We start from the raw sequence: 11479 nt of genomic DNA on the forward strand, positions 1-11479 counted from the left end.
CCTCAAGAAGCTAAAACAAGGGTTCAGAAGGTTCAAACCCCCCCAAGAAAAGGTCTCGTCCAGAAAAAGTGGCCGATTGACCAAAATCAGTGGCCGGCGACCAAAAACAATGCCGACCGGCCAATACCTTTGGCCGGTAGCAAGAAAACAGGGCCGGTGGTCTCAAGCCATGGCCGATGAGGTCTGGGGATGGCCTTCAAGCTATTTCCCCCCCTCAGAAGCAAAACAACAAGTGTTTGATGCAAAACCAAATACAAAACAAACAAGTCGAGAGGTTTTGAGGCAAGGTGCGCGGCCGAAACCTCCGAGAACTCAAGACGAACACGAACATGGATGATCATCGAGTGTTCAAACGATGACGTCCAAGTCTTGAGGACGGTCTAAAATGGGGTGTCTACAGGGTCCTTTGGCCCCAGTTGGGTTTCTTCCTACTCCCATGGACATCCCAAACCGTGGCTTACCGGAATCTGACGTGGGATAGCACCAAGCGTGAACTCGGCCACAAAGTCAGCTAGAACTTGGCCCCTAATTACTATTCTAGGCCTGAACTCCAAGTCGTATTGGGCCAGTACTACTGCCCATCTAGCTATGCTCCTCGTCATATCTCCATACTGCAACAGGGGCTTCAAGGGATGCTCAGTCAACACCACAATCTTGTGGGCTTGGAAATAATGATTCAACTTTTTGGAAGCCATCACTAAGGCCAGTGTCTATTTTCCAGGGGCATGTACCTGGTTTCTGCTCCTGCTAGGATTTGACTTACGTAGTATACCACATTTTGTTCTCCCTTTTCTTCTCGAATTACTACCGCGCTCACTGTGTGTTCTAAAACTGCCAAGTATAGGAACAATTCTTCTCCAAGTATTGGATTTAACAGAACTGGAGCTGTTGTCAGGTACTTTTTCAAGTCGGCCAAGGTGACTTCGCACTCCTCTGTCCACAAAAAAATATGCCTTCTTAACAAACTAAAAAATGGTTTACACATATCTGAACTTTTGCTAATGAACCTGTTCAGGGCTGCTGCCTTGTCGGTCAAAATTTGGACTTGCTTGGTTGATGTTGATCTCTTTAAGCCAAGAATGGCCTTGATTTGATCTGGGCTTGCCCCAATGCCCCTTCTGGTGACCAAGTACCTTAGGAACTTACCAGACCCAACTCCAAATGCATATTTCGAAGCATTGAGTTGGAGCCGATATGTTCTTAGGATATCAAAAACCACCTTCAAGTCGGCCAGATGATTCCCAAGTTTTTTGGTCTTCACGACCATGTCATCAATGTACACTTCTACTTTCTTGCCAATCAAATGTTTGAATATCTTGGTCACTAACCTCTGGTAGGTTGCTCCTGCATTTTTAAACTCGAAAGACATCACTGTGTAGCAATACAGCCCTTTTGGGGGTGATAAATGAAGTTTTTTCCTCATCAGGGAGATACATTGCTATATGGTGGTATTCCCTATAAGCATCCATGAAGTTCATGCTCCCATGTCCTGAAGTGGCATCTACTAACTGATCAATCTTGGGTAGTGGGAGACTGTCCTTGGGGCAAGCCTTATTCAGGCTGGTGAAATCAACACAAACCCTCCACTTACCGTTCTTCTTTTTCACTACCACAGCGTTGGAGAGCCAAGTAGGGTAGTTCACCTAGCGAATGGCTTTGGCTTCCAACAGTTTGTCCACTTCTTCCTCAACTGCCTCAACATGCATTAATGTCGGCCTCCTTGCTCGTTTGATGACAAGTTTAGCTGACTTGTCTACATTGAGCATATGGCATGTAACCTCGGGGTCAATGCTCGGTGTCCAGGCAAATACTTCTATGTTGGCCCGTAAGAAAGCCTCTAACTCTCTTTTCTCATCCTCGGCTAAGCTTGAGCCGAAAAGGAAGAAGCGCTCTTCATCTCCTTCTTGGACCAGAATTTTCTTCAAGGCTTCCTTGCTCTTCTCAGCTGATTCTTTACCTACCTCATCTAGGACTTCTATGTCCTCATCCTCGACTTCCATTTTTTCTACCTCTCGCACATTACAGTTAGATTTCATTACTACCATGGAGCAATTCTTTGCCTGCACTTGATCCCCTCTAACTTCCTCAATCCCCTGTTCAGTTGGAAATCATAACAACTTATGCAGTATTGAGGGAACAGCCCTTATTATGTGCAACCATGGCCTTCCCAAGATAACATTGTAAGGGGATGAGGTGTCAATTGCTGTAAACTCTGTGTTTACTTTCCTGGTGCCCTTCTGCACCTCCAAATTTATTACTCCCAGGGGCCATGTCGGCGTTCCATTGAACCTGACCATTAGGCTATTGGACTGCTTTAAATCATCTCAGTGATGGCTAAGCTCCTTGTAACATCTGACATACATGATGTCACAAGATCTGCCTTGGTCGATCAGAATGTGGCTTACTTGGTATTCTCCAACCTTGAGGGTCACTACCAGAGCATCGTTGTGTGGATGCTGCGCTATGTCTAGGGCTGCCTCAGTAAAGGACACCATCGGTCCCTAGTACTCGTTTGTCCTAGGCCTCTTTTGTTGGACCTGATATACATGATATAACTGTCTCACCTTTTGTGTCTCTTCTCGCATATCATTCTCATTAACCTTTGAGTGAATCACATTGATCACCCAAGGTTCTGCTTACTGTGGTTATGGCGGTGGTGGTGCCGCTGGTGCCGGGGGAAGCCTTGCATGCTCTTTCCTCGTTCTGGCTTCATCTACTAGGTCCCTTGAGTGACCCTGTCTGACCAGGTCTTCCAAGTGCATTTTCAGGGCTCTACACCCCTGAGTCAGGTGCCCATCCTCATTCTGGTAGGCACAATGCTTCCCAAGGCTCCTTCCTATGAACTCATCAGGAATCTTCTCTGGCGCTCTATAACACGACTGGTTCCTGATCCTTTCACAGTGGTGAATGCTTGTGTAGCCCTGAGCCTGGTTTCCTGCATGTTAAAACCAGTATTACCTCGGCCTCGCTTCGGCGAGCCGTTTCTCTTCTCCTGCTTTAGCGCCTTCGTTCCCGGCGTATCCTCTTCTGCTTTGGCATATTTCTCAATTCGTACCATGAGCTCCACCATACTCTTTGGTAGAGTTTTTTCCAACAACTTTCGAAGAATGCATTCATCATCTAGGCCGTTCTTAAAAGACATGACCGCCAACTTTTGGTTGCATCCCGATATTCGATTGAACACCTCATAATACTTTCTGGTGTAAGCCCTGCGACTTTCACCCTCGCTAATTTTCAAAGCCATCAGGGAGTCTACCCTTAGTGGTTGCAACTTGTTTGTCACAAACCTGGCCACAAACATCTCAACCAAACCATCCCAACTCTTCAAAGTTCCTTTCGAGAACTTGTGAAACCAATCCGATGTGATTTCCCCGAAGGATGAGGGAAACACCTTGCATAGCAACTGTTTGTTCCCGATATACAAAGCCATTGAATTCAAATATAAGCCGACGTGAAAGTTCGGATTAGACTTACCGTCATAAATTTGGAACCTCAGCATATGGAACCTTTTTGGGGCCTCAAGTTGGGGGATATGACCTCGGCATTCTGCCGCTTCCTCTGGAGGTAGTCCCTCAAATCCTCCTCAGTCCGACCAGGAGCTCAGCTGTCAACAGATTTTAGTCATTTTGGTGCGCTACTCCCAATGTCGTTAGGTGTCCTCTTGAATTTCTCTTCATTCACCGTGTCAAAACACAGGCCCGTTCCCTGGATATTTCGAGATTCTTTGACATATGTTCCCCTGGTACGAGGTATCCTATGCGAGTCACCTTTGGCCAACTCTCTTTGCCCGACCTTCCGTGAAGGCCGATGTGAGTGCTCATTTTCCTTACCATGCTGCGGGATTGCTAGGATTGTTTTATGTTCCCCTTTCTAGTTATCAGTCTTGGCCCCAGGCATCGGCGTGTCCTGCAACAGAAACGGTGGTTGCATGACGTTGTTTTGCATCATGAAGTTGACAACCGATTGTAGATCTACCAACTTGTTGGCCATTCCCTTCATCTCGTTGTCCCTCCTAAAGCATCTATTTTTCTATACCTAGAGGTCGCTTTCGTTGTAATACTCATCTCAGCTTGATTTCTTCGGGGCATCTCCCTCTTTGTCGACATCCTTATCCCCGGGAATCTGATCACGTGCTCCTTCATTATGGTTTTCTTCCTCGATGTTAGGATCGGCATGTTTACCACTCCCATATAGGATGTCGTCCCCGATCTTTTCTTTCTTTCTGTTGTTGGCTATTTATTCTCCTTACGTTCCCACAGACAGCGCCAAATTGTGGGTGTTGATTTTTGACCACACAACCAAATGGAGAACTCAGCTGGAGAGCACCGGTAGAATAGATTGAGCCCGAACAACCTGTCACAGGAAGATAAGAATCCAGCAGTGGTTCGTCCACTCGGGGGCACTCCGCGCTCAAGTCAGTAATCAAATATCTTTCAAAGATAGCAAATTATGCTTAGCTCACAAGAAAGAACTTACTGCTCACAGTATATCCCACGTACCTGAGACCCACGGCGGTGCCTTGCTTTTATAGCCAACACTGACCTAATCTCTATAGAAGCCTCACTTCAGTGAACTCAGGCTCAATGCTCATCCTGGACTCTCAACTAGATAGGGATAAACTCCCTAAGAGCTTTATCTTTATCCAGACTGAGCTCCTCCCCTATTCTAGGACTTTTGCCCCTTATCTACTTATCTCAGATTCCGATATCACCGCAAATAACCTTAACCTAGCCAAGATCACCTCGGTATCATGACCAGGCCACGTAGCATCTCGGTTGACACTTCGGCATCACCTTGGCCACATGTTGTCATTCACGAAATATGTCCCCACAATGAACTTCATGGGTTTAAATTACGAAAATAACTTTTTTGTATGTAGAAATAAAGTTACGTATCTTTGATTCTCCCTAAATCTCATAATGATAAGAGCAGTGAATTGCGACTATTAATATTCCTTCCATTTTAAAATATTAGTTCTTTATTTTATTTTTTATTATCTTCAAATATTAGTCTATTTTTAAAAATTAAAAAATAAAATTATATGAATTTATTATTTTATCCTTCTTTTAAATTCATTAATAATACAAAAAATATAATTATGACAATTGATATTCTCAAAAAAAAAAAATTTACTATCAAAAGATAATTTTAGAAAATTAATATTTTTGAAATATAATAATTGTACTATCAAAAAAAGTTAAATTTCATAAAAGGATCATTATTTTGAAACGGAAAGAGTACATGAAGTGTTCAAGTCATAAGTCTTTTTTTATACTCCCTCCGTTCCAAAATATTAGTCCCTTATTCCATTTTTCATTGTCCCAAAATATTAGTCCCTCTTTATAAATCAAGTACAAAAATAATGTAAATTTCCTATTTTGCCCTTCTTTTAAATTAATAAACAATTTAAAAAGTACAATTATGACATTGATATTCCCAAAAAATGTACTATCAAAAGGGTAATTTTAGAAAACCAACTTTTTTCAAATGCAATAAGTGTACTACCAAAAAAAATTAGATTCCCCAAAAGGGACCAATATTTTAGGACGGAGGGAGTAGATCTTTAAGGCTATAGATCCACGCTCTTTTTGTTCAGTCCAAATCCTCTTTGGTCTGCCTCTCCTTCCTTTCCTCTTGGTGACGGCAAATTGGGCCAAGTCACCCTATGCAAAATCTACAGCTCAAATTAGCTTAAAATAAATAAATAAATATAAATAATTCAAAAACAGCAAAACAGAGCTAAAATTTTCACCAAGGATCCTCTAGAGTGTTTTTTTCCTAAAGTTTTCTAAAGTAGTGTATTGTGTGGTTGAGATTTAATGCTGAAAAATTGATGTGACTTGTCATTAAATCTCAACCACACAATGCACCACTCTAGGAAACTTTAGGGAAAAAAAACTCTAGAGGATCCTTGCTCTAAAATTTTCTCTCCTATATCGTCCCACCCACTTTTTCCCTCCCTCTTGAGTTCTTTATCAACAACGACTCCATCTCGTGAAATCAACGTCGAACATTGACGGTGGCAAACATCAACGCCTGAAATCCTTCTCGGTCTCTCCCTCTCTCCCTCTGTCTGTCTTCCTCTCCCTCAGCACATCATCCTCACTCCCATCTCCTCACTCTCATCTCCTTCAAGATTTGCAGTACATACCAGAGCTCCGACGACCGTGAACCAAAGCCCCAGCAAGAAAACTCGTTTATGTGCTTTCTTCACCAAATTGAAACCTAAGTGTTGTTTTGCTGCTGTTTTGTAGCTGGAATTGCAAATGTTTTGTTGCTGAAAGTGCTGCTATTTTGGTGCTCAAAGTGTTGTTTTTTTTTTCTCCTGCTGTTTTTTTTTTTTTTTTTCCCTTCTCCTATTTTGCTGTTTTGGTGCTCAAAGTGCTGCTGTTTTGCTCCTTTTTTTTGCTGATGCTGCTGTTTTGTTGTTTTTTTCTTCTGCTGTTTTGCTATTTTGGTGCTCAAAGTGCTACTGTTTCGCTATTTTTTTTTAGCTAATGCCGTTATTTTTTTGTTTTATTTTTTTCCCCCCAGGGTATAGATGGGCACAAAAAGGTGGAAAGCACTTCAAATTTCAAGCATAGAAGATGAATTATATTTGAAATTGTTGAATTTTGCATCCAATTGCTTAAATACTCTGCTGTTATGGTTTTTTTCTGTTGTTGTTTGTGCCTCAAAATCTACTATTTTTTTTTTTTCCAGTTCATGTTCTAATCCATTTGTTATAAAACTTGGGGCTTTTGGAGTCAACATGAGAATAACACAAAAGAAGAGTATGTAGATTCAGTGAGAATATGTACTTGTGTTGTAATCCATTTTGTGTGTGCAATGCATGCCTATTAAGAGACAATTCAGTGAGAATATGTAGATTTAATTCATGTTCTAATCCATTTGACATGTGTTTGTTAAACAAATCTGGACAAAAGAAGAGAAAGTGTTGTTGTTTTGTATATGCAATGCATGCCTATTAAGAGGCAATTCTTCTTATTTGAGGCAAACTCAAAACTGTTCCATTTGAGTAATCATCAATTACTCACCACATTTTAATTTTATATGCCAACAATCAAAGTTTCATATATTTTCTTTTGTTAGATTCAATGTGAAAGTCCAAGTTTTTGAGATTAAATCTGACTATTTACTAGTATCTCCAAAAGATCATGGCTGATAAGAAGAAACAAGCCATTACATACATTCAACCCTTAAACAAAAAATCATTACCATTTCATTAAACCCAAAAAAAAAGAAAAAAAAGCATTACATTCATCATCACTTCAACAAAATGGTATTGGTCCACCATACATTACATACACATTCAACCTACAATTGAAGTCAAACTCATTTTATCCTACATTACATACACTATTTCAAATACATTAGAATAACAACTACCAACAACAACAGAACAATAAAAGCAAACGCATAATTCAGCTTATCACAAACTTTTTCAATCACCATTGCCAAGTCTCTACATTGTTTCCTGCTCTTCATAGTCATGTCTTTGAGCTCCCTATTCAAGATAATTACTTCTCTAAGAGCAGACAAGACATCCATGTGTTCTTCAAGAATATCATCCTCGATCATCTTCAAATTACGCTGCATTTGTGGAGGGACCTACCACTCAAAGAACTTACAGCCATTCACAGAGTAGGGGTATACAAAATATAAGCAATTTAAGTTATCCGTTGACTGAGAAATCTTAATCGCAGCTTTGTTGCCACATCAACAATTGTGGTTGTCGAATCTAACTTCATGAATGCTGGCCGTACTTGCATTTGACGTTGATATTGACCTACAAAAAAACATCAACTAGAAAAAATTATTTATAATATCAACCAACCTCCAACATTCAGCACAGAGCAAAGAGTAGCCTCTTACTGACTTAATTTAGTTTGTGAACAAATTTCATTCTTATGTCTCTATTCTTTTTTCTCAATTAGTAAATCTACAATCTCCAATTTACGCACAATCTCTAATTTGTTGCCTACCCATTTTCATGGACAATCTCCAATTCATCTCCATCCAATGCATTTAGAGACAGGGATAGTGTTGTTGCCCACTCATTTTTTAATGCAATATGAGTTGAACTTCACATACAGAAAATCAAATTAAGTAGATTACTAACAAGGATGAGTCACTGTATTCATCAACAATACACCACCAACAACAACATAAATACTCTCCTAAAACAACAATAAAATGTAATATGAAAGTATATATCCATGAACAATATGAAACTATGAACACCATTTCTATTTTCAAAGCAGAACCATTATCATGCACAATGAAAGCAATTGAAGATATATACTATATATAAATACATCTGTATCCATTTTATGTATATATATATGCATTAGAGTTCTCTATTTGTAAGAGCTGCAATGCAACCTGGAGTCTGCTCTGTTTCTAATCTTTTGCCACCTTTTTTTTTTTTCCCCCCTCTTCGACGACCTCCTTTAAGATTCCAATGAATGACCATTAAGCCCTCCTAATTTGACATGTTCAGGTTTTTTTCTTTTTATGCAATAAATGACCGTAATTTTTTAAAGCCCCAAATCAAAGCCCTGATTTTTTTTTTTTTTTAATTTCAAATCTACTTTATTTTTTCAATCAAAACCCTAACTTTATAATCTAAATTTAAACTTAGATTTCAAAGTTTGGAGAAGGAACCTATCTAGATTTCAGTGTTTGGAGGAGGAACCTGGTTCAATCTATGGCATGAGAGACAACAATGGATGAAGATCGACGATCAAAACAAAAAATTTCTTCGCTCCGGCGGACAACAATGGCCAATAGACGGTTGTCGCCGGTGAAGAATGGTGAACAGTGGTTGCCGGTGGAGAATGACGATGGTGGTTAGATCATTTCAATATGCGTCTAGTCTCGTCTCCATCTCCTTCTCTCTTTTTTTGTTTCCAGATCCTCTCCACTCTTTCACGTTTTGCCTCTATTTTTGATTTTTTTTTTTAAAGCTACTCTGAGCCATAGATTTTGAGTGGGGTGACATGACCCAATATGAGTTGTCACCAGGAGGAAAAGTTTGAGAGGCAAGCTGGAAAGGATCTAGACTCCTTTTTGCTTGTGTCCATAAGGACAATCCACGTGCCTTTAAAAGTTGTTTGGATCACACGTGTCTATCTGTTCAAATTGACATCTCAATAATCAAAGCCATCTCTTTCTCTGTCTCTATCTCTCTGTCTCTCTCTCTTTATCTCCCCTCCATATACAATTGTAGAGAGAGAAAGCGAGGAGAGAGAAACAATATTTGTTTTCGAAGAGGGCAACAATTGGGGTTAGAAGAATCCATTGAAGGCACTAGGTCAGAATGATGGATGTTTGAAGTTCTATGGTTTCACTCGAAACGCCAATACTGCTTTTGCATTCTTCACCACCGTTAGCCATGTTCGAGCTTTTCAAGATTGCCAACACCGTCTCTTTGATTTTCTTTTAAGTTTCGAGTTCCATGATTTTTCGAGAAAAAATCTAGGTAGCCAAACAAAGAGTGGAGTGCTTAGCGTTTGAATCTTAGGCCTCGTTTGGCAAGAGGCTATTTTAGCCAAAAAGCCAAAAAGTTACTAAAAAAGCCAAAAAGCCAACAACTCATACCAAAAAGTCAAAGATTCCCTTTTCTCTCTACTTTTTGCACATCTTTTCGTAAAAAGCCAAAAAGCCAAAAAGTCATCCCACGGATCATACTCCGTCCTTCACTGCCTCTTGTATGTCACCTCAACATAGACTTGTAATGTTTACTGTGCGAATCTCAAAATCTGTTTCTTAATCTCAATCACTCTTCTCCTTCCATGGTTTCTATTGTTAGCAATGGGTCTGAACTCGACTACTTGGTTTGGGTTGAAGATGCACGACACTGATTGAACAGATAAAAAAAGATTTTGACGGGACCTCTCTCTCTCCGTTATAGATGTGTATTTGTTTGTGTATATGAGAATTTGAACGGATAAAATAAAAAATTGAACGGATAGGAAAAATGTTTAATGAATTTTAACAAATAGAAAAAATAGTTTTGATAAATTTCAACAGATAGATATCAATTTGAACAGATATGTTCAAAAAAATAAACAAATAAGAAAATTTTGAATAAATAAATTAAAATAAAAATTTCAACACATAAGTGGTAAATGCCCTTATGATCCCAATAATTTCACTTTTGCCCTTAAAGACTTAATGAGAATACGAATTTATCACTAATATAATAAGTAAAATATCGTGTATGTGTGGAGCTAGGGATAAATTTACATCAGATTCCTGTGCAACAATTGACAATTTCAATTTTTAATTTTTTATTTTTATTTTTTTTGGCGGAATTGATAAGCGAAGACCGGGGCCCACATGAGGAAATGTCAAATTAGTGATGGTATTAGAAATAAGGGCAGATTTTTTCTCCAGTTCACAAAGTAGATTGTGTAGTATTATTAAATTTATAAGGCTTATTACAAATTTTGTTTTAATGACTCAAACTATTTAATGTGTAGAATTTGTAAAGTATTTTATTTTTGTCAAAAATTACATTGATTGGATATCGATAATGCCTCAATTAAATTATATTTTTTATCAATGATAAATGTGAATTTAAAAATAAATTATTGACAAAAATGTGTTATGATTAAGTATCTATCGATATCCGATCAACATAATTTTTTATAAAGATGAAATACTCGACGAATTCTATATATTATATGGTTCAAATTATCGAAATGGAACTTGTAATGGGTTCAACTAGCCCAACAACACTATCTAGTGCACTAGAGGAAAACCTTGCCTGGAAATAATTATTCAATGTATTTGAAACACAATTTTGTGTTGAATTTCTCTTGGGTTGGTGATTCACTAAGAGATTATTGGATAATTATCTCAATAGTATAAATTATTTATTTTTTTAAAACTAAATAAATTACTTTGAAAATTATATTCTCAAAATCATATTTTATTAATTCTCATGTTCTTTCATGTTTCAAGGGGCTGGGGACGAGGATGGAGACAATGGAATTAAAAATTGATTGAGGGACCTTCTCTATTATATCTTCTTGATTCAATAAGTCATTGGTGCTGCTTGGTATACCTGTTGAAACAGATTATAGATTATAACTTAACAGATTATAGATTATGATTTTAATTAGAAGTTGTTAATCTGTTTGGTATACCTGTTGGATTATAGATTTAAGTTGCTGGGTAATATTTGTTAAATAAGCTGTGAAGTAACTTTTTAAATTAACTTTTATTTTTTATTATTCACTATTTGTTTATATTTCTCATAAATAATAATAATAATATTTTATAGTCCATTTGGGTTTTTTTCTATTTTTAAAAAAATAAAAAATAAAAAATTCTAAGAGTATAATCGTAAATTAACATCTCTATAGCAGAAGCTGATAATCAGAAGTAAGGGGTGAGCAGCTTCTCAGAATTAGTTTTTTTGACTTAAAATAAACTGTTAGAATCAAAAGCTGTTTGAAATAAGTTTAAC

General features: G+C 38.1%; 1 long non-coding RNA gene across 2 annotated transcripts; it reads left to right on the top strand.

The window, feature by feature from the left end:
• Positions 1-5483: 5483 nt before the first annotated feature.
• LOC145819604 (uncharacterized) lies at positions 5484-6793 on the top strand. Of its 2 annotated transcripts, none has more exons than XR_014360350.1 (2): positions 5484-6308; positions 6535-6793. It is a non-coding gene; the product is annotated as an uncharacterized LOC145819604 (long non-coding RNA). The 2 variants fall into 2 exon arrangements; XR_014360351.1 differs by having other exon boundaries at positions 5484-6297.
• The last annotated feature ends 4686 nt before the right edge of the window (positions 6794-11479 follow it).

Source organism: Camellia sinensis, chromosome 2 (genome assembly GCF_055761805.1).
Source record: "Camellia sinensis isolate YWXY chromosome 2, ASM5576180v1, whole genome shotgun sequence".
Classification (NCBI taxonomy): Eukaryota; Viridiplantae; Streptophyta; class Magnoliopsida; order Ericales; family Theaceae; genus Camellia; species Camellia sinensis.